General features: G+C 49.1%; 35 non-coding genes across 35 annotated transcripts; all 35 read left to right on the forward strand.

The window, feature by feature from the left end:
* The first annotated feature begins 62 nt into the window (after window positions 1–62).
* Window positions 63–133, forward strand: trnag-gcc (transfer RNA glycine (anticodon GCC)). The gene has a single exon. It is a non-coding gene; the product is annotated as a tRNA-Gly (tRNA).
* Window positions 134–419: 286 nt separating this feature from the next.
* On the forward strand, window positions 420–490 carry trnag-ccc (transfer RNA glycine (anticodon CCC)). Its single transcript has one exon. It is a non-coding gene; the product is annotated as a tRNA-Gly (tRNA).
* A 302-nt stretch (window positions 491–792) lies between these two features.
* trnag-gcc (transfer RNA glycine (anticodon GCC)) lies at window positions 793–863 on the forward strand. The gene has a single exon. It is a non-coding gene; the product is annotated as a tRNA-Gly (tRNA).
* A 1381-nt stretch (window positions 864–2244) lies between these two features.
* On the forward strand, window positions 2245–2315 carry trnag-gcc (transfer RNA glycine (anticodon GCC)). Its single transcript has one exon. It is a non-coding gene; the product is annotated as a tRNA-Gly (tRNA).
* A 641-nt stretch (window positions 2316–2956) lies between these two features.
* trnag-gcc (transfer RNA glycine (anticodon GCC)) lies at window positions 2957–3027 on the forward strand. The gene has a single exon. It is a non-coding gene; the product is annotated as a tRNA-Gly (tRNA).
* A 287-nt stretch (window positions 3028–3314) lies between these two features.
* On the forward strand, window positions 3315–3385 carry trnag-gcc (transfer RNA glycine (anticodon GCC)). The gene has a single exon. It is a non-coding gene; the product is annotated as a tRNA-Gly (tRNA).
* Window positions 3386–3668: 283 nt separating this feature from the next.
* On the forward strand, window positions 3669–3739 carry trnag-gcc (transfer RNA glycine (anticodon GCC)). Its single transcript has one exon. It is a non-coding gene; the product is annotated as a tRNA-Gly (tRNA).
* A 289-nt stretch (window positions 3740–4028) lies between these two features.
* trnag-gcc (transfer RNA glycine (anticodon GCC)) lies at window positions 4029–4099 on the forward strand. Its single transcript has one exon. It is a non-coding gene; the product is annotated as a tRNA-Gly (tRNA).
* Window positions 4100–4748: 649 nt separating this feature from the next.
* Window positions 4749–4819, forward strand: trnag-gcc (transfer RNA glycine (anticodon GCC)). Its single transcript has one exon. It is a non-coding gene; the product is annotated as a tRNA-Gly (tRNA).
* A 1737-nt stretch (window positions 4820–6556) lies between these two features.
* On the forward strand, window positions 6557–6627 carry trnag-gcc (transfer RNA glycine (anticodon GCC)). The gene has a single exon. It is a non-coding gene; the product is annotated as a tRNA-Gly (tRNA).
* A 286-nt stretch (window positions 6628–6913) lies between these two features.
* On the forward strand, window positions 6914–6984 carry trnag-ccc (transfer RNA glycine (anticodon CCC)). The gene has a single exon. It is a non-coding gene; the product is annotated as a tRNA-Gly (tRNA).
* Window positions 6985–9387: 2403 nt separating this feature from the next.
* On the forward strand, window positions 9388–9458 carry trnag-gcc (transfer RNA glycine (anticodon GCC)). Its single transcript has one exon. It is a non-coding gene; the product is annotated as a tRNA-Gly (tRNA).
* Window positions 9459–9744: 286 nt separating this feature from the next.
* On the forward strand, window positions 9745–9815 carry trnag-ccc (transfer RNA glycine (anticodon CCC)). Its single transcript has one exon. It is a non-coding gene; the product is annotated as a tRNA-Gly (tRNA).
* A 1690-nt stretch (window positions 9816–11505) lies between these two features.
* Window positions 11506–11576, forward strand: trnag-gcc (transfer RNA glycine (anticodon GCC)). The gene has a single exon. It is a non-coding gene; the product is annotated as a tRNA-Gly (tRNA).
* A 288-nt stretch (window positions 11577–11864) lies between these two features.
* trnag-gcc (transfer RNA glycine (anticodon GCC)) lies at window positions 11865–11935 on the forward strand. The gene has a single exon. It is a non-coding gene; the product is annotated as a tRNA-Gly (tRNA).
* A 282-nt stretch (window positions 11936–12217) lies between these two features.
* Window positions 12218–12288, forward strand: trnag-gcc (transfer RNA glycine (anticodon GCC)). Its single transcript has one exon. It is a non-coding gene; the product is annotated as a tRNA-Gly (tRNA).
* Window positions 12289–12578: 290 nt separating this feature from the next.
* On the forward strand, window positions 12579–12649 carry trnag-gcc (transfer RNA glycine (anticodon GCC)). The gene has a single exon. It is a non-coding gene; the product is annotated as a tRNA-Gly (tRNA).
* A 283-nt stretch (window positions 12650–12932) lies between these two features.
* trnag-gcc (transfer RNA glycine (anticodon GCC)) lies at window positions 12933–13003 on the forward strand. The gene has a single exon. It is a non-coding gene; the product is annotated as a tRNA-Gly (tRNA).
* A 289-nt stretch (window positions 13004–13292) lies between these two features.
* On the forward strand, window positions 13293–13363 carry trnag-gcc (transfer RNA glycine (anticodon GCC)). Its single transcript has one exon. It is a non-coding gene; the product is annotated as a tRNA-Gly (tRNA).
* Window positions 13364–14012: 649 nt separating this feature from the next.
* trnag-gcc (transfer RNA glycine (anticodon GCC)) lies at window positions 14013–14083 on the forward strand. The gene has a single exon. It is a non-coding gene; the product is annotated as a tRNA-Gly (tRNA).
* A 651-nt stretch (window positions 14084–14734) lies between these two features.
* Window positions 14735–14805, forward strand: trnag-gcc (transfer RNA glycine (anticodon GCC)). The gene has a single exon. It is a non-coding gene; the product is annotated as a tRNA-Gly (tRNA).
* Window positions 14806–15091: 286 nt separating this feature from the next.
* trnag-ccc (transfer RNA glycine (anticodon CCC)) lies at window positions 15092–15162 on the forward strand. Its single transcript has one exon. It is a non-coding gene; the product is annotated as a tRNA-Gly (tRNA).
* A 288-nt stretch (window positions 15163–15450) lies between these two features.
* Window positions 15451–15521, forward strand: trnag-gcc (transfer RNA glycine (anticodon GCC)). Its single transcript has one exon. It is a non-coding gene; the product is annotated as a tRNA-Gly (tRNA).
* Window positions 15522–17613: 2092 nt separating this feature from the next.
* trnag-gcc (transfer RNA glycine (anticodon GCC)) lies at window positions 17614–17684 on the forward strand. Its single transcript has one exon. It is a non-coding gene; the product is annotated as a tRNA-Gly (tRNA).
* Window positions 17685–17970: 286 nt separating this feature from the next.
* trnag-ccc (transfer RNA glycine (anticodon CCC)) lies at window positions 17971–18041 on the forward strand. Its single transcript has one exon. It is a non-coding gene; the product is annotated as a tRNA-Gly (tRNA).
* Window positions 18042–18634: 593 nt separating this feature from the next.
* On the forward strand, window positions 18635–18705 carry trnag-gcc (transfer RNA glycine (anticodon GCC)). Its single transcript has one exon. It is a non-coding gene; the product is annotated as a tRNA-Gly (tRNA).
* Window positions 18706–18993: 288 nt separating this feature from the next.
* trnag-gcc (transfer RNA glycine (anticodon GCC)) lies at window positions 18994–19064 on the forward strand. The gene has a single exon. It is a non-coding gene; the product is annotated as a tRNA-Gly (tRNA).
* Window positions 19065–19346: 282 nt separating this feature from the next.
* On the forward strand, window positions 19347–19417 carry trnag-gcc (transfer RNA glycine (anticodon GCC)). The gene has a single exon. It is a non-coding gene; the product is annotated as a tRNA-Gly (tRNA).
* A 290-nt stretch (window positions 19418–19707) lies between these two features.
* Window positions 19708–19778, forward strand: trnag-gcc (transfer RNA glycine (anticodon GCC)). The gene has a single exon. It is a non-coding gene; the product is annotated as a tRNA-Gly (tRNA).
* Window positions 19779–20059: 281 nt separating this feature from the next.
* On the forward strand, window positions 20060–20130 carry trnag-gcc (transfer RNA glycine (anticodon GCC)). The gene has a single exon. It is a non-coding gene; the product is annotated as a tRNA-Gly (tRNA).
* A 289-nt stretch (window positions 20131–20419) lies between these two features.
* trnag-gcc (transfer RNA glycine (anticodon GCC)) lies at window positions 20420–20490 on the forward strand. Its single transcript has one exon. It is a non-coding gene; the product is annotated as a tRNA-Gly (tRNA).
* A 649-nt stretch (window positions 20491–21139) lies between these two features.
* On the forward strand, window positions 21140–21210 carry trnag-gcc (transfer RNA glycine (anticodon GCC)). The gene has a single exon. It is a non-coding gene; the product is annotated as a tRNA-Gly (tRNA).
* A 648-nt stretch (window positions 21211–21858) lies between these two features.
* On the forward strand, window positions 21859–21929 carry trnag-gcc (transfer RNA glycine (anticodon GCC)). Its single transcript has one exon. It is a non-coding gene; the product is annotated as a tRNA-Gly (tRNA).
* A 286-nt stretch (window positions 21930–22215) lies between these two features.
* trnag-ccc (transfer RNA glycine (anticodon CCC)) lies at window positions 22216–22286 on the forward strand. The gene has a single exon. It is a non-coding gene; the product is annotated as a tRNA-Gly (tRNA).
* A 289-nt stretch (window positions 22287–22575) lies between these two features.
* On the forward strand, window positions 22576–22646 carry trnag-gcc (transfer RNA glycine (anticodon GCC)). Its single transcript has one exon. It is a non-coding gene; the product is annotated as a tRNA-Gly (tRNA).
* The last annotated feature ends 258 nt before the right edge of the window (window positions 22647–22904 follow it).

A 22904-nucleotide genomic window follows, 5' to 3' on the forward strand; every position in this document is an offset into this window, starting at 1 on the left:
TTTTTTGCAGAGACAGGCTTCTGCCTGGGTCCACATAATTACACAAGAGAATGAAAATATAGGCATTGGTGGTTCAGTGGTAGAATTCTCGCCTGCCACGCGGGAGACCTGGGTTAGATTCCCAGCCAATGCACATTGATCTCTTGCTTCATTCTATGATACTGGGTTTGTTCTGACCCTTTCCTGTGTTGTGATATTTTGTGACCGAGTTCATGAGATTAGGGGCAGGCAACCGTGGTCCTCGAGAGCCACACGCTTGTCTGCTTTAAGTATCTCCCTCCTCCAACACAGTTGACACGGAGGACTGCGGCTCATGAACACCAGGGTCGCCTCGTTCTTCTCAAGGAGGAGCTCCAGTTTTTTGTGCAGACAGGCTTCTGCCTGGGTCCACATAATTACACAAGAGAGCTAAAATAAAGGCATTGGTGGTTCAGTGGTAGAATTCTCACCTCCCACGTGGGAGGCCCGGGTTTGATTCCCGGCCAATGCATGTTCGCCTCTTACTTCATTCTATGTTACTGGGTTTGTTCTGACGCTCTTCTGTGTCTTGATATATAGCGACAGAGTTCATGAATGAGAGGCAAGCAACTGTGATCCTCGAGAGCCACACCCTTGTCTGCTTTCAGTATCTCACTCGCCCAACACAGGTGATAACACAGGTGATAACGCAGGAGTGCGGCTCATGAATACCAGGGTCGCCTCCTTCTTCTCAAGGAGAAGCTCCACTGTTTTTTTGCATGGACAGGCTCCTGCCTGTGTCCACATAATTACACAAGAGCAAAAAAAATATAGGCATTGGTGGTTCAGTGGTAGAATTCTCGCCTGCCACGCGGGAGGCCTGGGTTCGATTCCCGGCCAATGCACATTGATCTCTTACTGCATTCCATGATACTGGGTTTGTTCTGACACTTTTCTGTGTTGTGATATTTTGTGACCGAGTTCATGATATTAGAGGCAGGCAACCGTGGTACTCGAGAGCCACACGCTTGTCTGCTTTAAGTATCTCCCTCCTCCAACACAGTTGACACGGAGGACTGCGGCTAATGAATACCAGGGTCGCCTCGTTCTTAAGGAGGAGCTCCAGTTTTGTGCGCAGGGACAGGCTTCAACCTGTGTCCACATAATTACACAAGAACACAAAAATATAGGCATTGGTGGTTCATTGGTAGAATTCTCGTCTGCCACGCGGGATACCTGGGCTTGATTCCCAGCCAATGCACTTTCACCTCTTACTTCATTCTGTGTTACTGGGTTTGTTCTGACACTCTTCTGTGTTTTGATATATCGCGACCGATTTCATGAGAATAGAGGCAGGCAACCGTGTCCTCGAAAGCCACACACTTGTCTGCTTTAAGTATCTCCCTCCCCCAACACAGTTGACACGCAGGACTGCGGCTAATGAATACCAGGGTCGACTCCTCCTCCTTCTTCTCAAGGAGGAGCTCCACTGGGTTTTTTTTTTTTTTTTTTTTTTTTGCAGGGACAGGTTTCTGCCCATGTCCACATAATTACACAAGAGAACAAGAACATAGGCATTGGTGTTTCAGTGGTAGAATTCTCGCTTACCCCGCGGGAGACCTGGGTTTGATTCCCGGCCAATGCACATCGACCTCTTACTTCATTCTGTTTTACTGGGTTTGTTCTGTCACTCTTCTGTGTTTTGATATATAGCGACAGAGTTCATGAGAATATAGGCAGGCAACCGTGGTCCTCGATAGCCACACGCTTGTCTGCTTTAATTATCTCCCTCCTCCAACACAGTTGACACGTAGGACTGCGGCTCATGAATACCAGGGTCGCCTCATTCTTCTCAAGGAGGAGCTCCAGTTTTGTGCGCAGGGACAGGCTCCTGCCTGTGTCCACATAATTACACAAGAACACAAAAATATAGGCATTGGTGGTTCATTGGTAGAATTCTCGTCTGCCACGCGGGATACCTGGGTTTGATTCCCGGCCATTGACCTCTTACTTCATTCTATGTTACTGGGTTTGTTCTGAGACTCTTCTATCTTTTGATATATCGTGACCGAATTCATGAGAATAGAGGCAGGCAACCGTGGTCCCCGAGAGCCACATGCTTGTCTGCTTAAAGTATCTCCCTCCTCCAACACAGTTGACACGCAGGACTGCGGCTCATGAATACCAGGGTCGCCTCCTTGTTCTCAAGGAGGAGCTCCCCTGTTTTTTTTCAGGGACAGGCTTCTGCCTGTGTCCACATAATTAGACAAGAGCAGAAAAATATAGGCATTGGTGTTTCAGTGGTTGAATTCTCGCCTGCCACGCGGGAGACCTGGGTTCGATTCCCGGCCAATGCACATCGACCTCTTACTTCATTCTGTGTTACTGGGTTTGTTCTGACACTCTTCTGTGTCTTGATCTATTGCGACAGAGTTAATAAGAAGAGAGGCAGGCAACCGTGGTCCTCGAGAGCCACACGTTTGTCTGCTTTAAGTATCTCCCTCCTCCAACACAGTTGACACGGAGGACTGCGGCTCATGAATACCAGGGTCGCCTCGTTCTTCTCAAGGAGGAGCTCCAGTTTTTTGTGCAGGGACAGGCTTCTGACTATGTCCACATAATTACACACGAGAACAAGAACATAGGCATTGGTGGTTCAGTGGTACAATTCTCGTTTGCCACGCGGGAGACCTAGGTTCGATTCCTGGCCAATGCACTTTCACCTCTTACTTCGTACTGGGTTTGTTCTGCCACTCTTCTGTGTTTTGATATATAGCGACCGAGTTCATGAGAATAGAGGCAGGCAACCGTGGTCCTCGAGTGCCACACCCTTGTCGACTTTCAGTATCTCACTCCCTCAACACAGGTGACACGCAGGACTGCGGCTCATGAATACCAGGGTCGCCTCGTTCTTCTCAAGGAGGAGCTCCACTGTTTTTTTTGCAGGGACAGGCTTCTGCCATTGTCCACATAATTACACAAGAGAATGAAAATATAGGCATTGGTGGTTCAGTGGTAGAATTCTCGCCTGCCACGCGGGAGACCTGGGTTCGATTCCCGGCCAATGCACATCGACCTCTTACTTCATTCTGTGTTACTGGGTTTGTTCTGACACTCTTCTGTGTTTTGATATATAGCGACCGAGTTCATGAGAATAGAGGCAGGCAACCGTGGTCCTCGAGTGCCACACCCTTGTCGACTTTCAGTATCTCACTCCCTCAACACAGGTGACACGCAGGACTGCGGCTCATGAATACCAGGGTCGCCTCGTTCTTCTCAAGGAGGAGCTCCACTTTTTTTGCAGGGACAGGCTTCTGCCATTGTCCACATAATTACACAAGAGAATGAAAATATAGGCATTGGTGGTTCAGTGGTAGAATTCTCGCCTGCCACGCGGGAGACCTGGGTTAGATTCCCGGCCAATGCACATTGATCTCTTGCTTCATTCTATGATACTGGGTTTGTTCTGACCCTTTCCTGTGTTGTGATATTTTGTGACCGAGTTCATGAGATTAGGGGCAGGCAACCGTGGTCCTCGAGAGCCACACGCTTGTCTGCTTTAAGTATCTCCCTCCTCCAACACAGTTGACACGGAGGACTGCGGCTCATGAATACCAGGGTCGCCTCGTTCTTCTCAAGGAGCTCCAGTTTTTTGTGCAGACAGGCTTCTGCCTGGGTCCACATAATTACACAAGAGAGCAAAAATATAGGCATTGGTGGTTCAGTGGTAGAATTCTCACCTGCCACGTGGGAGGCCCGGGTTCGATTCCCGGCCAATGCATGTTCGCCTCTTACTTCATTCTATGTTACTGGGTTTGTTCTGACGCTCTTCTGTGTCTTGATATATCGCGACAGAGTTCATGAATGAGAGGCAAGCAACTGTGATACTTGAGAGCCACACCCTTGTCTGCTTTCAGTATCTCACTCCCCCAACACAGGTGATAACGCAGGAGTGCGGCTCATGAATACCAGGGTCGCCTCCTTCTTCTCAAGGAGAAGCTCCACTGTTTTTTTGCAGGGACAGGCTTCTGCCTGTGTCCACATAATTACACAAGAGCACAAAAATATAGGTATTGGTGGTTCAGTGGTAGAATTCTCGCCTGCCACGCGGGAGGCCCGGGTTCGATTCCCGGCCAATGCACATTGATCTCTTACTGCATTCTATGATACTGGGTTTGTTCTGACATTTTTCTGTGTTGTGATATTTTGTGACCGAGTTCATGAGATTAGAGGCAGGCAACCGTGGTACTCGAGAGCCACACGCTTGTCTGCTTTAAGTATCTCCCTCCTCCAACACAGTTGACACGGAGGACTGCGGCTAATGAATACCAGGGTCGCCTCGTTCTTCTCAAGGAGGAGCTCCAGTTTTGTGCGCAGGGACAGGCTTCAACCTGTGTCCACATAATTACACAAGAGCACAAAAATATAGGCATTGGTGGTTCAGTGGTAGAATTTTCGCCTGCCACGCGGGAGACCTGGGCTTGATTCACAGCCAATGCACTTTCACCTCTCACTTCATTCTGTGTTACTGGGTTTGTTCTGACACTCTTCTGTGTTTTGATATATCGCGACCGATTTCATGAGAATAGAGGCAGGCAACTGTGATCCTCGAGAGCCACACCCTTGTCTGCTTTCAGTATCTCACTCCCCCAACACAGGTGATAACGCAGGAGTGCGGCTCATGAATACCAGGGTCGCCTCCTTCTTCTCAAGGAGAAGCTCCACTGTTTTTTTGCAGGGACAGGCTTCTGCCTGTGTCCACATAATTACACAAGAGCACAAAAATATAGGCATTGGTGGTTCAGTGGTAGAATTCTCGCCTGCCACGCGGGAGGCCCGGGTTCGATTCCCGGCCAATGCACATTGATCTCTTACTGCATTCTATGATACTGGGTTTGTTCTGACACTTTTCTGTGTTGTGATATTTTGTGACCGAGTTCATGAGATTAGAGGCAGGCAACCGTGGTACTCGAGAGCCACACGCTTGTCTGCTTTAAGTATCTCCCTCCTCCAACACAGTTGACACGGAGGACTGCGGCTAATGAATACCAGGGTCGCCTCCTCCTCCTTCTTCTCAAGGAGGAGCTCCACTGGTTTTTTTTTTTTTTTTTTTTTTGCAGGGACAGGTTTCTGCCCATGTCCACATAATTACACAAGAGAACAAGAACATAGGCATTGGTGTTTCAGTGGTAGAATTCTCGCTTACCCCGCGGGAGACCTGGGTTTGATTCCCGGCCAATGCACATCGACCTCTTACTTCATTCTGTTTTACTGGGTTTGTTCTGTCACTCTTCTGTGTTTTGATATATAGCGACAGAGTTCATGAGAATATAGGCAGGCAACCGTGGTCCTCGATAGCCACACGCTTGTCTGCTTTAATTATCTCCCTCCTCCAACACAGTTGACACGTAGGACTGCGGCTCATGAATACCAGGGTCGCCTCGTTCTTCTCAAGGAGGAGCTCCAGTTTTGTGCGCAGGGACAGGCTTCTGCCTGTGTCCACATAATTACACAAGAACACAAAAATATAGGCATTGGTGGTTCATTGGTAGAATTCTCGTCTGCCACGCGGGATACCTGGGTTTGATTCCCGGCCATTGACCTCTTACTTCATTCTATGTTACTGGGTTTGTTCTGAGACTCTTCTATCTTTTGATATATCGTGACCGAATTCATGAGAATAGAGGCAGGCAACCGTGGTCCCCGAGAGCCACATGCTTGTCTGCTTAAAGTATCTCCCTCCTCCAACACAGTTGACACGCAGGACTGCGGCTCATGAATACCAGGGTCGCCTCCTTGTTCTCAAGGAGGAGCTCCCCTGTTTTTTTTTCAGGGACAGGCTTCTGCCTGTGTCCACATAATTAGACAAGAGCAGAAAAATTTAGGCATTGGTGTTTCAGTGGTAGAATTCTTGCCTGCCACGCGGGAGACCTGGGTTCGATTCCCGGCCAATGCATGTTCGCCTCTTACTTCATTCTATGTTACTGGGTTTGTTCTGACGCTCTTCTGTGTCTTGATATATAGCGACAGAGTTCATGAATGAGAGGCAAGCAACTGTGATCCTCGAGAGCCACACCCTTGTCTGCTTTCAGTATCTCACTCCCCCAACACAGGTGATAACGCAGGAGTGCGGCTCATGAATACCAGGGTCGCCTCGTTCTTCTCAAGGAGGAGCTCCAGTTTTTTGTGCAGGGACAGGCTTCTGCCTATGTCCACATAATTACACACGAGAACAATAACATAGGCATTGGTGGTTCAGTGGTACAATTCTCGCTTGCCACGCGGGAGACCTGGGTTCGATTCCTGGCCAATGCACTTTCACCTCTTACTTCGTTCTGGGTTTGTTCTGCCACTCTTCTGTGTTTTGATATATAGCGACCGAGTTCATGAGAATAGAGGCAGGCAACCGTGGTCCTCGAGAGCCACACCCTTGTCTACTTTCAGTATCTCACTCCCTCAACACAGGTGACACGCAGGACTGCGGCTCATGAATACCAGGGTCGCCTCGTTCTTCTCAAGGAGGAGCTCCACTGTTTTTTTTTGCAGAGACAGGCTTCTGCCTGGGTCCACATAATTACACAAGAGAATGAAAATATAGGCATTGGTGGTTCAGTGGTAGAATTCTCGCCTGCCACGCGGGAGACCTGGGTTAGATTCCCAGCCAATGCACATTGATCTCTTGCTTCATTCTATGATACTGGGTTTGTTCTGACCCTTTCCTGTGTTGTGATATTTTGTGACCGAGTTCATGAGATTAGGGGCAGGCAACCGTGGTCCTCGAGAGCCACACGCTTGTCTGCTTTAAGTATCTCCCTCCTCCAACACAGTTGACACGGAGGACTGCGGCTCATGAACACCAGGGTCGCCTCGTTCTTCTCAAGGAGGAGCTCCAGTTTTTTGTGCAGACAGGCTTCTGCCTGGGTCCACATAATTACACAAGAGAGCTAAAATATAGGCATTGGTGGTTCAGTGGTAGAATTCTCACCTCCCACGTGGGAGGCCCGGGTTTGATTCCCGGCCAATGCATGTTCGCCTCTTACTTCATTCTATGTTACTGGGTTTGTTCTGACGCTCTTCTGTGTCTTGATATATAGCGACAGAGTTCATGAATGAGAGGCAAGCAACTGTGATCCTCAAGAGCCACACCCTTGTCTGCTTTCAGTATCTCACTCGCCCAACACAGGTGATAACACAGGTGATAAAGCAGGAGTGCGGCTCATGAATACCAGGGTCGCCTCCTTCTTCTCAAGGAGAAGCTCCACTGTTTTTATGGTGGTTCAGTGGTAGAATTCTCGCCTGCCACGCGGGAGGCCTGGGTTCGATTCCCGGCCAATGCACATTGATCTCTTACTGCATTCCATGATACTGGGTTTGTTCTGACACTTTTCTGTGTTGTGATATTTTGTGACCGAGTTCATGATATTAGAGGCAGGCAACCGTGGTACTCGAGAGCCACACGCTTGTCTGCTTTAAGTATCTCCCTCCTCCAACACAGTTGACACGGAGGACTGCGGCTAATGAATACCAGGGTCGCCTCGTTCTTAAGGAGGAGCTCCAGTTTTGTGCGCAGGGACAGGCTTCAACCTGTGTCCACATAATTACACAAGAGCACAAAAATATAGGCATTGGTGGTTCAGTGGTAGAATTTTCGCCTGCCACGCGGGAGACCTGGGCTTGATTCCCAGCCAATGCACTTTCACCTCTTACTTCATTCTGTGTTACTGGGTTTGTTCTGACACTCTTCTGTGTTTTGATATATCGCGACCGATTTCATGAGAATAGAGGCAGGCAACCGTGTCCTCGAAAGCCACACACTTGTCTGCTTTAAGTATCTCCCTCCCCCAACACAGTTGACACGCAGGACTGCGGCTAATGAATACCAGGGTCGACTCCTCCTCCTTCTTCTCAAGGAGGAGCTCCACTGGTTTTTTTTTTTTTTTTTTTTTTGCAGGGACAGGTTTCTGCCCATGTCCACATAATTACACAAGAGAACAAGAACATAGGCATTGGTGTTTCAGTGGTAGAATTCTCGCTTACCCCGCGGGAGACCTGGGTTTGATTCCCGGCCAATGCACATCGACCTCTTACTTCATTCTGTTTTACTGGGTTTGTTCTGTCACTCTTCTGTGTTTTGATATATAGCGACAGAGTTCATGAGAATATAGGCAGGCAACCGTGGTCCTCGATAGCCACACGCTTGTCTGCTTTAATTATCTCCCTCCTCCAACACAGTTGACACGTAGGACTGCGGCTCATGAATACCAGGGTCGCCTCGTTCTTCTCAAGGAGGAGCTCCAGTTTTGTGCGCAGGGACAGGCTTCTGCCTGTGTCCACATAATTACACAAGAACACAAAAATATAGGCATTGGTGGTTCATTGGTAGAATTCTCGTCTGCCACGCGGGATACCTGGGTTTGATTCCCGGCCATTGACCTCTTACTTCATTCTATGTTACTGGGTTTGTTCTGAGACTCTTCTATCTTTTGATATATCGTGACCGAATTCATGAGAATAGAGGCAGGCAACCGTGGTCCCCGAGAGCCACATGCTTGTCTGCTTAAAGTATCTCCCTCCTCCAACACAGTTGACACGCAGGACTGCGGCTCATGAATACCAGGGTCGCCTCCTTGTTCTCAAGGAGGAGCTCCCCTGTTTTTTTTTCAGGGACAGGCTTCTGCCTGTGTCCACATAATTAGACAAGAGCAGAAAAATTTAGGCATTGGTGTTTCAGTGGTAGAATTCTTGCCTGCCACGCGGGAGACCTGGGTTCGATTCCCGGCCAATGCATGTTCGCCTCTTACTTCATTCTATGTTACTGGGTTTGTTCTGACGCTCTTCTGTGTCTTGATATATAGCGACAGAGTTCATGAATGAGAGGCAAGCAACTGTGATCCTCGAGAGCCACACCCTTGTCTGCTTTCAGTATCTCACTCCCCCAACACAGGTGATAACGCAGGAGTGCGGCTCATGAATACCAGGGTCGCCTCGTTCTTCTCAAGGAGGAGCTCCAGTTTTTTGTGCAGGGACAGGCTTCTGCCTATGTCCACATAATTACACACGAGAACAATAACATAGGCATTGGTGGTTCAGTGGTACAATTCTCGCTTGCCACGCGGGAGACCTGGGTTCGATTCCTGGCCAATGCACTTTCACCTCTTACTTCGTTCTGGGTTTGTTCTGCCACTCTTCTGTGTTTTGATATATAGCGACCGAGTTCATGAGAATAGAGGCAGGCAACCGTGGTCCTCGAGAGCCACACCCTTGTCTACTTTCAGTATCTCACTCCCTCAACACAGGTGACACGCAGGACTGCGGCTCATGAATACCAGGGTCGCCTCGTTCTTCTCAAGGAGGAGCTCCACTGTTTTTTTTTGCAGAGACAGGCTTCTGCCTGGGTCCACATAATTACACAAGAGAATGAAAATATTGGCATTGGTGGTTCAGTGGTAGAATTCTCGCCTGCCACGCGGGAGACCTGGGTTAGATTCCCAGCCAATGCACATTGATCTCTTGCTTCATTCTATGATACTGGGTTTGTTCTGACCCTTTCCTGTGTTGTGATATTTTGTGACCGAGTTCATGAGATTAGGGGCAGGCAACCGTGGTCCTCGAGAGCCACACGCTTGTCTGCTTTAAGTATCTCCCTCCTCCAACACAGTTGACACGGAGGACTGCGGCTCATGAACACCAGGGTCGCCTCGTTCTTCTCAAGGAGGAGCTCCAGTTTTTTGTGCAGACAGGCTTCTGCCTGGGTCCACATAATTACACAAGAGAGCTAAAATATAGGCATTGGTGGTTCAGTGGTAGAATTCTCACCTCCCACGTGGGAGGCCCGGGTTTGATTCCCGGCCAATGCATGTTCGCCTCTTACTTCATTCTATGTTACTGGGTTTGTTCTGACGCTCTTCTGTGTCTTGATATATAGCGACAGAGTTCATGAATGAGAGGCAAGCAACTGTGATCCTCAAGAGCCACACCCTTGTCTGCTTTCAGTATCTCACTCGCCCAACACAGGTGATAACACAGGTGATAACGCAGGAGTGCGGCTCATGAATACCAGGGTCGCCTCCTTCTTCTCAAGGAGAAGCTCCACTGTTTTTTTGGTGGTTCAGTGGTAGAATTCTCGCCTGCCACGCGGGAGGCCTGGGTTCGATTCCCGGCCAATGCACATTGATCTCTTACTGCATTCCATGATACTGGGTTTGTTCTGACACTTTTCTGTGTTGTGATATTTTGTGACCGAGTTCATGATATTAGAGGCAGGCAACCGTGGTACTCGAGAGCCACACGCTTGTCTGCTTTAAGTATCTCCCTCCTCCAACACAGTTGACACGGAGGACTGCGGCTAATGAATACCAGGGTCGCCTCGTTCTTAAGGAGGAGCTCCAGTTTTGTGCGCAGGGACAGGCTTCAACCTGTGTCCACATAATTACACAAGAGCACAAAAATATAGGCATTGGTGGTTCAGTGGTAGAATTTTCGCCTGCCACGCGGGAGACCTGGGCTTGATTCCCAGCCAATGCACTTTCACCTCTTACTTCATTCTGTGTTACTGGGTTTGTTCTGACACTCTTCTGTGTTTTGATATATCGCGACCGATTTCATGAGAATAGAGGCAGGCAACCGTGTCCTCGAAAGCCACACACTTGTCTGCTTTAAGTATCTCCCTCCCCCAACACAGTTGACACGCAGGACTGCGGCTAATGAATACCAGGGTCGACTCCTCCTCCTTCTTCTCAAGGAGGAGCTCCACTGGGTTTTTTTTTTTTTTTTTTTTTTGCAGGGACAGGTTTCTGCCCATGTCCACATAATTACACAAGAGAACAAGAACATAGGCATTGGTGTTTCAGTGGTAGAATTCTCGCTTACCCCGCGGGAGACCTGGGTTTGATTCCCGGCCAATGCACATCGACCTCTTACTTCATTCTGTTTTACTGGGTTTGTTCTGTCACTCTTCTGTGTTTTGATATATAGCGACAGAGTTCATGAGAATATAGGCAGGCAACCGTGGTCCTCGATAGCCACACGCTTGTCTGCTTTAATTATCTCCCTCCTCCAACACAGTTGACACGTAGGACTGCGGCTCATGAATACCAGGGTCGCCTCGTTCTTCTCAAGGAGGAGCTCCAGTTTTGTGCGCAGGGACAGGCTCCTGCCTGTGTCCACATAATTACACAAGAACACAAAAATATAGGCATTGGTGGTTCATTGGTAGAATTCTCGTCTGCCACGCGGGATACCTGGGTTTGATTCCCGGCCATTGACCTCTTACTTCATTCTATGTTACTGGGTTTGTTCTGAGACTCTTCTATCTTTTGATATATCGTGACCGAATTCATGAGAATAGAGGCAGGCAACCGTGGTCCCCGAGAGCCACATGCTTGTCTGCTTAAAGTATCTCCCTCCTCCAACACAGTTGACACGCAGGACTGCGGCTCATGAATACCAGGGTCGCCTCCTTGTTCTCAAGGAGGAGCTCCCCTGTTTTTTTTCAGGGACAGGCTTCTGCCTGTGTCCACATAATTAGACAAGAGCAGAAAAATATAGGCATTGGTGTTTCAGTGGTTGAATTCTCGCCTGCCACGCGGGAGACCTGGGTTCGATTCCCGGCCAATGCACATCGACCTCTTACTTCATTCTGTGTTACTGGGTTTGTTCTGACACTCTTCTGTGTCTTGATCTATTGCGACAGAGTTAATAAGAAGAGAGGCAGGCAACCGTGGTCCTCGAGAGCCACACGTTTGTCTGCTTTAAGTATCTCCCTCCTCCAACACAGTTGACACGGAGGACTGCGGCTCATGAATACCAGGGTCGCCTCGTTCTTCTCAAGGAGGAGCTCCAGTTTTTTGTGCAGGGACAGGCTTCTGACTATGTCCACATAATTACACACGAGAACATGAACATAGGCATTGGTGGTTCAGTGGTACAATTCTCGCTTGCCACGCGGGAGACCTAGGTTCGATTCCTGGCCAATGCACTTTCACCTCTTACTTCGTACTGGGTTTGTTCTGCCACTCTTCTGTGTTTTGATATATAGCGACCGAGTTCATGAGAATAGAGGCAGGCAACCGTGGTCCTCGAGTGCCACACCCTTGTCGACTTTCAGTATCTCACTCCCTCAACACAGGTGACACGCAGGACTGCGGCTCATGAATACCAGGGTCGCCTCGTTCTTCTCAAGGAGGAGCTCCACTGTTTTTTTTGCAGGGACAGGCTTCTGCCATTGTCCACATAATTACACAAGAGAATGAAAATATAGGCATTGGTGGTTCAGTGGTAGAATTCTCGCCTGCCACGCGGGAGACCTGGGTTCGATTCCCGGCCAATGCACATCGACCTCTTACTTCATTCTGTGTTACTGGGTTTGTTCTGACACTCTTCTGTGTTTTGATATATAGCGACCGAGTTCATGAGAATAGAGGCAGGCAACCGTGGTCCTCGAGTGCCACACCCTTGTCGACTTTCAGTATCTCACTCCCTCAACACAGGTGACACGCAGGACTGCGGCTCATGAATACCAGGGTCGCCTCGTTCTTCTCAAGGAGGAGCTCCACTGTTTTTTTTGCAGGGACAGGCTTCTGCCATTGTCCACATAATTACACAAGAGAATGAAAATATAGGCATTGGTGGTTCAGTGGTAGAATTCTCGCCTGCCACGCGGGAGACCTGGGTTAGATTCCCGGCCAATGCACATTGATCTCTTGCTTCATTCTATGATACTGGGTTTGTTCTGACCCTTTCCTGTGTTGTGATATTTTGTGACCGAGTTCATGAGATTAGGGGCAGGCAACCGTGGTCCTCGAGAGCCACACGCTTGTCTGCTTTAAGTATCTCCCTCCTCCAACACAGTTGACACGGAGGACTGCGGCTCATGAATACCAGGGTCGCCTCGTTCTTCTCAAGGAGCTCCAGTTTTTTGTGCAGACAGGCTTCTGCCTGGGTCCACATAATTACACAAGAGAGCAAAAATATAGGCATTGGTGGTTCAGTGGTAGAATTCTCACCTGCCACGTGGGAGGCCCGGGTTCGATTCCCGGCCAATGCATGTTCGCCTCTTACTTCATTCTATGTTACTGGGTTTGTTCTGACGCTCTTCTGTGTCTTGATATATAGCGACAGAGTTCATGAATGAGAGGCAAGCAACTGTGATACTTGAGAGCCACACCCTTGTCTGCTTTCAGTATCTCACTCCCCCAACACAGGTGATAACGCAGGAGTGCGGCTCATGAATACCAGGGTCGCCTCCTTCTTCTCAAGGAGAAGCTCCACTGTTTTTTTGCAGGGACAGGCTTCTGCCTGTGTCCACATAATTACACAAGAGCACAAAAATATAGGTATTGGTGGTTCAGTGGTAGAATTCTCGCCTGCCACGCGGGAGGCCCGGGTTCGATTCCCGGCCAATGCACATTGATCTCTTACTGCATTCTATGATACTGGGTTTGTTCTGACATTTTTCTGTGTTGTGATATTTTGTGACCGAGTTCATGAGATTAGAGGCAGGCAACCGTGGTACTCGAGAGCCACACGCTTGTCTGCTTTAAGTATCTCCCTCCTCCAACACAGTTGACACGGAGGACTGCGGCTAATGAATACCAGGGTCGCCTCGTTCTTCTCAAGGAGGAGCTCCAGTTTTGTGCGCAGGGACAGGCTTCAACCTGTGTCCACATAATTACACAAGAGCACAAAAATATAGGCATTGGTGGTTCAGTGGTAGAATTTTCGCCTGCCACGCGGGAGACCTGGGCTTGATTCCCAGCCAATGCACTTTCACCTCTCACTTCATTCTGTGTTACTGGGTTTGTTCTGACACTCTTCTGTGTTTTGATATATCGCGACCGATTTCATGAGAATAGAGGCAGGCAACTGTGATCCTCGAGAGCCACACCCTTGTCTGCTTTCAGTATCTCACTCCCCCAACACAGGTGATAACGCAGGAGTGCGGCTCATGAATACCAGGGTCGCCTCCTTCTTCTCAAGGAGAAGCTCCACTGTTTTTTTGCAGGGACAGGCTTCTGCCTGTGTCCACATAATTACACAAGAGCACAAAAATATAGGCATTGGTGGTTCAGTGGTAGAATTCTCGCCTGCCACGCGGGAGGCCCGGGTTCGATTCCCGGCCAATGCACATTGATCTCTTACTGCATTCTATGATACTGGGTTTGTTCTGACACTTTTCTGTGTTGTGATATTTTGTGACCGAGTTCATGAGATTAGAGGCAGGCAACCGTGGTACTCGAGAGCCACACGCTTGTCTGCTTTAAGTATCTCCCTCCTCCAACACAGTTGACACGGAGGACTGCGGCTAATGAATACCAGGGTCGCCTCGTTCTTCTCAAGGAGGAGCTCCAGTTTTGTGCGCAGGGACAGGCTTCAACCTGTGTCCACATAATTACACAAGAGCACAAAAATATAGGCATTGGTGGTTCAGTGGTAGAATTTTCGCCTGCCACGCGGGAGACCTGGGCTTGATTCCCAGCCAATGCACTTTCACCTCTCACTTCATTCTGTGTTACTGGGTTTGTTCTGACATTCTTCTGTGTTTTGATATATCGCGACCGATTTCATGAGAATAGAGGCAGGCAACTGTGATCCTCGAGAGCCACACCCTTGTCTGCTTTCAGTATCTCACTCCCCCAACACACAGGTGATAACGCAGGAGTGCGGCTCATGAATACCAGGGTCGCCTCCTTCTTCTCAAGGAGAAGCTCCACTGTTTTTTTGCAGGGACAGGCTTCTGCCTGTGTCCACATAATTACACAAGAGCACAAAAAAATAGGCATTGGTGGTTCAGTGGTAGAATTCTCGCCTGCCACGCGGGAGGCCAGGGTTCGATTCCCGGCCAATGCACATTGATCTCTTGCTTCATTCTATTATACTGGGTTTGTTCTGACCCTTTCCTGTGTTGTGATATTTTGTGACCGAGTTCATGAGATTCGGGGCAGGCAACCGTGGTCCTCGAGAGCCACACGCTTGTCTGCTTTAAGTATCTCCCTCCTCCAACACAGTTGACACGGAGGACTGCGGCTCATGAACACCAGGGTCGCCTCGTTCTTCTCAAGGAGGAGCTCCAGTTTTTTGTGCAGACAGGCTTCTGCCTGGGTCCACATAATTACACAAGAGAGCTAAAATATAGGCATTGGTGGTTCAGTGGTAGAATTCTCACCTCCCACGTGGGAGGCCCGGGTTTGATTCCCGGCCAATGCATGTTCGCCTCTTACTTCATTCTATGTTACTGGGTTTGTTCTGACGCTCTTCTGTGTCTTGATATATAGCGACAGAGTTCATGAATGAGAGGCAAGCAACTGTGATCCTCGAGAGCCACACCCTTGTCTGCTTTCAGTATCTCACTCCCCCAACACAGGTGATAACGCAGGAGTGCGGCTCATGAATACAGGGTCGCCTCCTTCTTCTCAAGGAGAAGCTCCACTGTTTTCTTGCAGGGACAGGCTCCTGCCTGTGTCCACATAATTACACAAGAGCAAAAAAGTATAGGCATTGGTGGTTCAGTGGTAGAATTCTCACCTGCCACGCGGGAGGCCCAGGTTCGATTCCCGGCCAATGCACATTGATCTCTTACTGCATTCTATGATACTGGGTTTGTTCTGACACTTTTCTGTGTTGTGATATTTTGTGACCGAGTTCATGATATTTGAGGCAGGCAACCGTGGTACTCGAGAGCCACACGCTTGTCTGCTTTAATTATCTCCCTCCTCCAACACAGTTGACACGGAGGACTGCGGCTAATGAATACCAGGGTCGCCTCGTTCTTAAGGAGGAGCTCCAGTTTTGTGCGCAGGGACAGGCTTCAACCTGTGTCCACATAATTACACAAGAGCACAAAAATATAGGCATTGGTGGTTCAGTGGTAGAATTTTCGCCTGCCACGCGGGAGACCTGGGCTTGATTCCCAGCCAATGCACTTTCACCTCTTACTTCATTCTGTGTTACTGGGTTTGTTCTGACACTCTTCTGTGTTTTGATATATCGCGACCGATTTCATGAGAATAGAGGCAGGCAACCGTGTCCTCGAGAGCCACACACTTGTCTGCTTTAAGTATCTCCCTCCCCCAACACAGTTGACACGCAGGACTGCGGCTAATGAATACCAGGGTCGACTCCTCCTCCTTCTTCTCAAGGAGGAGCTCCACTGGGTTTTTTTTTTTTTTTTTTTTTGCAGGGACAGGTTTCTGCCCATGTCCACATAATTACACAAGAGAACAAGAACATAGGCATTGGTGTTTCAGTGGTAGAATTCTCGCTTACCCCGCGGGAGACCTGGGTTTGATTCCCGGCCAATGCACATCGACCTCTTACTTCATTCTGTTTTACTGGGTTTGTTCTGTCACTCTTCTGTGTTTTGATATATAGCGACAGAGTTCATGAGAATATAGGCAGGCAACCGTGGTCCTCGATAGCCACACGCTTGTCTGCTTTAATTATCTCCCTCCTCCAACACAGTTGACACGTAGGACTGCGGCTCATGAATACCAGGGTCGCCTCGTTCTTCTCAAGGAGGAGCTCCAGTTTTGTGCGCAGGGACAGGCTTCTGCCTGTGTCCACATAATTACACAAGAACACAAAAATATAGGCATTGGTGGTTCATTGGTAGAATTCTCGTCTGCCACGCGGGATACCTGGGTTTGATTCCCGGCCATTGACCTCTTACTTCATTCTATGTTACTGGGTTTGTTCTGAGACTCTTCTATCTTTTGATATATCGTGACCGAATTCATGAGAATAGAGGCAGGCAACCGTGGTCCCCGAGAGCCACATGCTTGTCTGCTTAAAGTATCTCCCTCCTCCAACACAGTTGACACGCAGGACTGCGGCTCATGAATACCAGGGTCGCCTCCTTGTTCTCAAGGAGGAGCTCCCCTGTTTTTTTTTCAGGGACAGGCTTCTGCCTGTGTCCACATAATTAGACAAGAGCAGAAAAATTTAGGCATTGGTGTTTCAGTGGTAGAATTCTTGCCTGCCACGCGGGAGACCTGGGTTCGATTCCCGGCCAATGCATGTTCGCCTCTTACTTCATTCTATGTTACTGGGTTTGTTCTGACGCTCTTCTGTGTCTTGATATATAGCGACAGAGTTCATGAATGAGAGGCAAGCAACTGTGATCCTCGAGAGCCACACCCTTGTCTGCTTTCAGTATCTCACTCCCCCAACACAGGTGATAACGCAGGAGTGCGGCTCATGAATACCAGGGTCGCCTCATTCTTCTCAAGGAGGAGCTCCAGTTTTTTGTGCAGGGACAGGCTTCTGCCTATGTCCACATAATTACACACGAGAACAATAACATAGGCATTGGTGGTTCAGTGGTACAATTCTCGCTCGCCACGCGGGAGACCTGGGTTCGATTCCTGGTCAATGCACTTTCACCTCTTACTTCGTTCTGGGTTTGTTCTGCCACTCTTCTGTGTTTTGATATATAGCGACCGAGTTCATGAGAATAGAGGCAGGCAACCGTGGTCCTCGAGAGCCACACCCTTGTCTACTTTCAGTATCTCACTCCCTCAACACAGGTGACACGCAGGACTGCGGCTCATGAATACCAGGGTCGCCTCGTTCTTCTCAAGGAGGAGCTCCACTGTTTTTTTTTGCAGAGACAGGCTTCTGCCTGGGTCCACATAATTACACAAGAGAATGAAAATATAGGCATTGGTGGTTCAGTGGTAGAATTCTCGCCTGCCACGCGGGAGACCTGGGTTAGATTCCCAGCCAATGCACATTGATCTCTTGCTTCATTCTATGATACTGGGTTTGTTCTGACCCTTTCCTGTGTTGTGATATTTTGTGACCGAGTTCATGAGATTAGGGGCAGGCAACCGTGGTCCTCGAGAGCCACACGCTTGTCTGCTTTAAGTATCTCCCTCCTCCAACACAGTTGACACGGAGGACTGCGGCTCATGAACACCAGGGTCGCCTCGTTCTTCTCAAGGAGGAGCTCCAGTTTTTTGTGCAGACAGGCTTCTGCCTGGGTCCACATAATTACACAAGAGAGCTAAAATATAGGCATTGGTGGTTCAGTGGTAGAATTCTCACCTCCCACGTGGGAGGCCCGGGTTTGATTCCCGGCCAATGCATGTTCGCCTCTTACTTCATTCTATGTTACTGGGTTTGTTCTGACGCTCTTCTGTGTCTTGATATATAGCGACAGAGTTCATGAATGAGAGGCAAGCAACTGTGATCCTCAAGAGCCACACCCTTGTCTGCTTTCAGTATCTCACTCGCCCAACACAGGTGATAACACAGGTGATAACGCAGGAGTGCGGCTCATGAATACCAGGGTCGCCTCCTTCTTCTCAAGGAGAAGCTCCACTGTTTTTTTGGTGGTTCAGTGGTAGAATTCTCGCCTGCCACGCGGGATACCTGGGTTTGATTCCCGGCCATTGACCTCTTACTTCATTCTATGTTACTGGGTTTGTTCTGAGACTCTTCTATCTTTTGATATATCGTGACCGAATTCATGAGAATAGAGGCAGGCAACCGTGGTCCCCGAGAGCCACATGCTTGTCTGCTTAAAGTATCTCCCTCCTCCAACACAGTTGACACGCAGGACTGCGGCTCATGAATACCAGGGTCGCCTCCTTGTTCTCAAGGAGGAGCTCCCCTGTTTTTTTTCAGGGACAGGCTTCTGCCTGTGTCCACATAATTAGACAAGAGCAGAAAAATATAGGCATTGGTGTTTCAGTGGTTGAATTCTCGCCTGCCACGCGGGAGACCTGGGTTCGATTCCCGGCCAATGCACATCGACCTCTTACTTCATTCTGTGTTACTGGGTTTGTTCTGACACTCTTCTGTGTCTTGATCTATTGCGACAGAGTTAATAAGAAGAGAGGCAGGCAACCGTGGTCCTCGAGAGCCACACGTTTGTCTGCTTTAAGTATCTCCCTCCTCCAACACAGTTGACACGGAGGACTGCGGCTCATGAATACCAGGGTCGCCTCGTTCTTCTCAAGGAGGAGCTCCAGTTTTTTGTGCAGGGACAGGCTTCTGACTATGTCCACATAATTACACACGAGAACAAGAACATAGGCATTGGTGGTTCAGTGGTACAATTCTCGCTTGCCACGCGGGAGACCTAGGTTCGATTCCTGGCCAATGCACTTTCACCTCTTACTTCGTACTGGGTTTGTTCTGCCACTCTTCTGTGTTTTGATATATAGCGACCGAGTTCATGAGAATAGAGGCAGGCAACCGTGGTCCTCGAGTGCCACACCCTTGTCGACTTTCAGTATCTCACTCCCTCAACACAGGTGACACGCAGGACTGCGGCTCATGAATACCAGGGTCGCCTCGTTCTTCTCAAGGAGGACCTCCACTGTTTTTTTTGCAGGGACAGGCTTCTGCCATTGTCCACATAATTACACAAGAGAATGAAAATATAGGCATTGGTGGTTCAGTGGTAGAATTCTCGCCTGCCACGCGGGAGACCTGGGTTCGATTCCCGGCCAATGCACATCGACCTCTTACTTCATTCTGTGTTACTGGGTTTGTTCTGACACTCTTCTGTGTTTTGATATATAGCGACCGAGTTCATGAGAATAGAGGCAGGCAACCGTGGTCCTCGAGTGCCACACCCTTGTCGACTTTCAGTATCTCACTCCCTCAACACAGGTGACACGCAGGACTGCGGCTCATGAATACCAGGGTCGCCTCGTTCTTCTCAAGGAGGAGCTCCACTGTTTTTTTTGCAGGGACAGGCTTCTGCCATTGTCCACATAATTACACAAGAGAATGAAAATATAGGCATTGGTGGTTCAGTGGTAGAATTCTCACCTGCCACGCGGGAGACCTGGGTTAGATTCCCGGCCAATGCACATTGATCTCTTGCTTCATTCTATGATACTGGGTTTGTTCTGACCCTTTCCTGTGTTGTGATATTTTGTGACCGAGTTCATGAGATTAGGGGCAGGCAACCGTGGTCCTCGAGAGCCACACGCTTGTCTGCTTTAAGTATCTCCCTCCTCCAACACAGTTGACACGGAGGACTGCGGCTCATGAATACCAGGGTCGCCTCGTTCTTCTCAAGGAGCTCGTTTTTTGTGCAGACAGGCTTCTGCCTGGGTCCACATAATTACACAAGAGAGCAAAAATATAGGCATTGGTGGTTCAGTGGTAGAATTCTCACCTGCCACGTGGGAGGCCCGGGTTCGATTCCCGGCCAATGCATGTTCGCCTCTTACTTCATTCTATGTTACTGGGTTTGTTCTGACGCTCTTCTGTGTCTTGATATATAGCGACAGAGTTCATGAATGAGAGGCAAGCAACTGTGATACTTGAGAGCCACACCCTTGTCTGCTTTCAGTATCTCACTCCCCCAACACAGGTGATAACGCAGGAGTGCGGCTCATGAATACCAGGGTCGCCTCCTTCTTCTCAAGGAGAAGCTCCACTGTTTTTTTGCAGGGACAGGCTTCTGCCTGTGTCCACATAATTACACAAGAGCACAAAAATATAGGTATTGGTGGTTCAGTGGTAGAATTCTCGCCTGCCACGCGGGAGGCCCGGGTTCGATTCCCGGCCAATGCACATTGATCTCTTACTGCATTCTATGATACTGGGTTTGTTCTGACATTTTTCTGTGTTGTGATATTTTGTGACCGAGTTCATGAGATTAGAGGCAGGCAACCGTGGTACTCGAGAGCCACACGCTTGTCTGCTTTAAGTATCTCCCTCCTCCAACACAGTTGACACGGAGGACTGCGGCTAATGAATACCAGGGTCGCCTCGTTCTTCTCAAGGAGGAGCTCCAGTTTTGTGCGCAGGGACAGGCTTCAACCTGTGTCCACATAATTACACAAGAGCACAAAAATATAGGCATTGGTGGTTCAGTGGTAGAATTTTCGCCTGCCACGCGGGAGACCTGGGCTTGATTCCCAGCCAATGCACTTTCACCTCTCACTTCATTCTGTGTTACTGGGTTTGTTCTGACACTCTTCTGTGTTTTGATATATCGCGACCGATTTCATGAGAATAGAGGCAGGCAACTGTGATCCTCGAGAGCCACACCCTTGTCTGCTTTCAGTATCTCACTCCCCCAACACAGGTGATAACGCAGGAGTGCGGCTCATGAATACCAGGGTCGCCTCCTTCTTCTCAAGGAGAAGCTCCACTGTTTTTTTGCAGGGACAGGCTTCTGCCTGTGTCCACATAATTACACAAGAGCACAAAAATATAGGCATTGGTGGTTCAGTGGTAGAATTCTCGCCTGCCACGCGGGAGGCCCGGGTTTGATTCCCGGCCAATGCACATTGATCTCTTACTGCATTCTATGATACTGGGTTTGTTCTGACACTTTTCTGTGTTGTGATATTTTGTGACCGAGTTCATGAGATTAGAGGCAGGCAACCGTGGTACTCGAGAGCCACACGCTTGTCTGCTTTAAGTATCTCCCTCCTCCAACACAGTTGACACGGAGGACTGCGGCTAATGAATACCAGGGTCGCCTCGTTCTTCTCAAGGAGGAGCTCCAGTTTTGTGCGCAGGGACAGGCTTCAACCTGTGTCCACATAATTACACAAGAGCACAAAAATATAGGCATTGGTGGTTCAGTGGTAGAATTTTCGCCTGCCACGCGGGAGACCTGGGCTTGATTCCCAGCCAATGCACTTTCACCTCTCACTTCATTCTGTGTTACTGGGTTTGTTCTGACATTCTTCTGTGTTTTGATATATCGCGACCGATTTCATGAGAATAGAGGCAGGCAACTGTGATCCTCGAGAGCCACACCCTTGTCTGCTTTCAGTATCTCACTCCCCCAACACACAGGTGATAACGCAGGAGTGCGGCTCATGAATACCAGGGTCGCCTTCTTCTCAAGGAGAAGCTCCACTGTTTTTTTGCAGGGACAGGCTTCTGCCTGTGTCCACATAATTACACAAGAGCACAAAAAAATAGGCATTGGTGGTTCAGTGGTAGAATTCTCGCCTGCCACGCGGGAGGCCCGGGTTCGATTCCCGGCCAATGCACATTGATCTCTTGCTTCATTCTATTATACTGGGTTTGTTCTGACCCTTTCCTGTGTTGTGATATTTTGTGACCGAGTTCATGAGATTAGGGGCAGGCAACCGTGGTCCTCGAGAGCCACACGCTTGTCTGCTTTAAGTATCTCCCTCCTCCAACACAGTTGACACGGAGGACTGCGGCTCATGAACACCAGGGTCGCCTCGTTCTTCTCAAGGAGGAGCTCCAGTTTTTTGTGCAGACAGGCTTCTGCCTGGGTCCACATAATTACACAAGAGAGCTAAAATATAGGCATTGGTGGTTCAGTGGTAGAATTCTCACCTCCCACGTGGGAGGCCCGGGTTTGATTCCCGGCCAATGCATGTTCGCCTCTTACTTCATTCTATGTTACTGGGTTTGTTCTGACGCTCTTCTGTGTCTTGATATATAGCGACAGAGTTCATGAATGAGAGGCAAGCAACTGTGATCCTCGAGAGCCACACCCTTGTCTGCTTTCAGTATCTCACTCCCCCAACACAGGTGATAACACAGGAGTGCGGCTCATGAATACCAGGGTCGCCTCCTTCTTCTCAAGGAGAAGCTCCACTGTTTTCTTGCAGGGACAGGCTCCTGCCTGTGTCCACATAATTACACAAGAGCAAAAAAGTATAGGCATTGGTGGTTCAGTGGTAGAATTCTCGCCTGCCACGCGGGAGGCCTGGGTTCGGTTCCCGGCCAATGCACATTGATCTCTTACTGCATTCTATGATACTGGGTTTGTTCTGACACTTTTCTGTGTTGTGATATTTTGTGACAGAGTTCATGATATTTGAGGCAGGCAACCGTGGTACTCGAGAGCCACACGCTTGTCTGCTTTAATTATCTCCCTCCTCCAACACAGTTGACACGGAGGACTGCGGCTAATGAATACCAGGGTCGCCTCGTTCTTAAGGAGGAGCTCCAGTTTTGTGCGCAGGGACAGGCTTCAACCTGTGTCCACA

The sequence above is a fragment of the Festucalex cinctus genome, chromosome 10 (assembly GCF_051991245.1).
Source record: "Festucalex cinctus isolate MCC-2025b chromosome 10, RoL_Fcin_1.0, whole genome shotgun sequence".
Classification (NCBI taxonomy): Eukaryota; Metazoa; Chordata; class Actinopteri; order Syngnathiformes; family Syngnathidae; genus Festucalex; species Festucalex cinctus.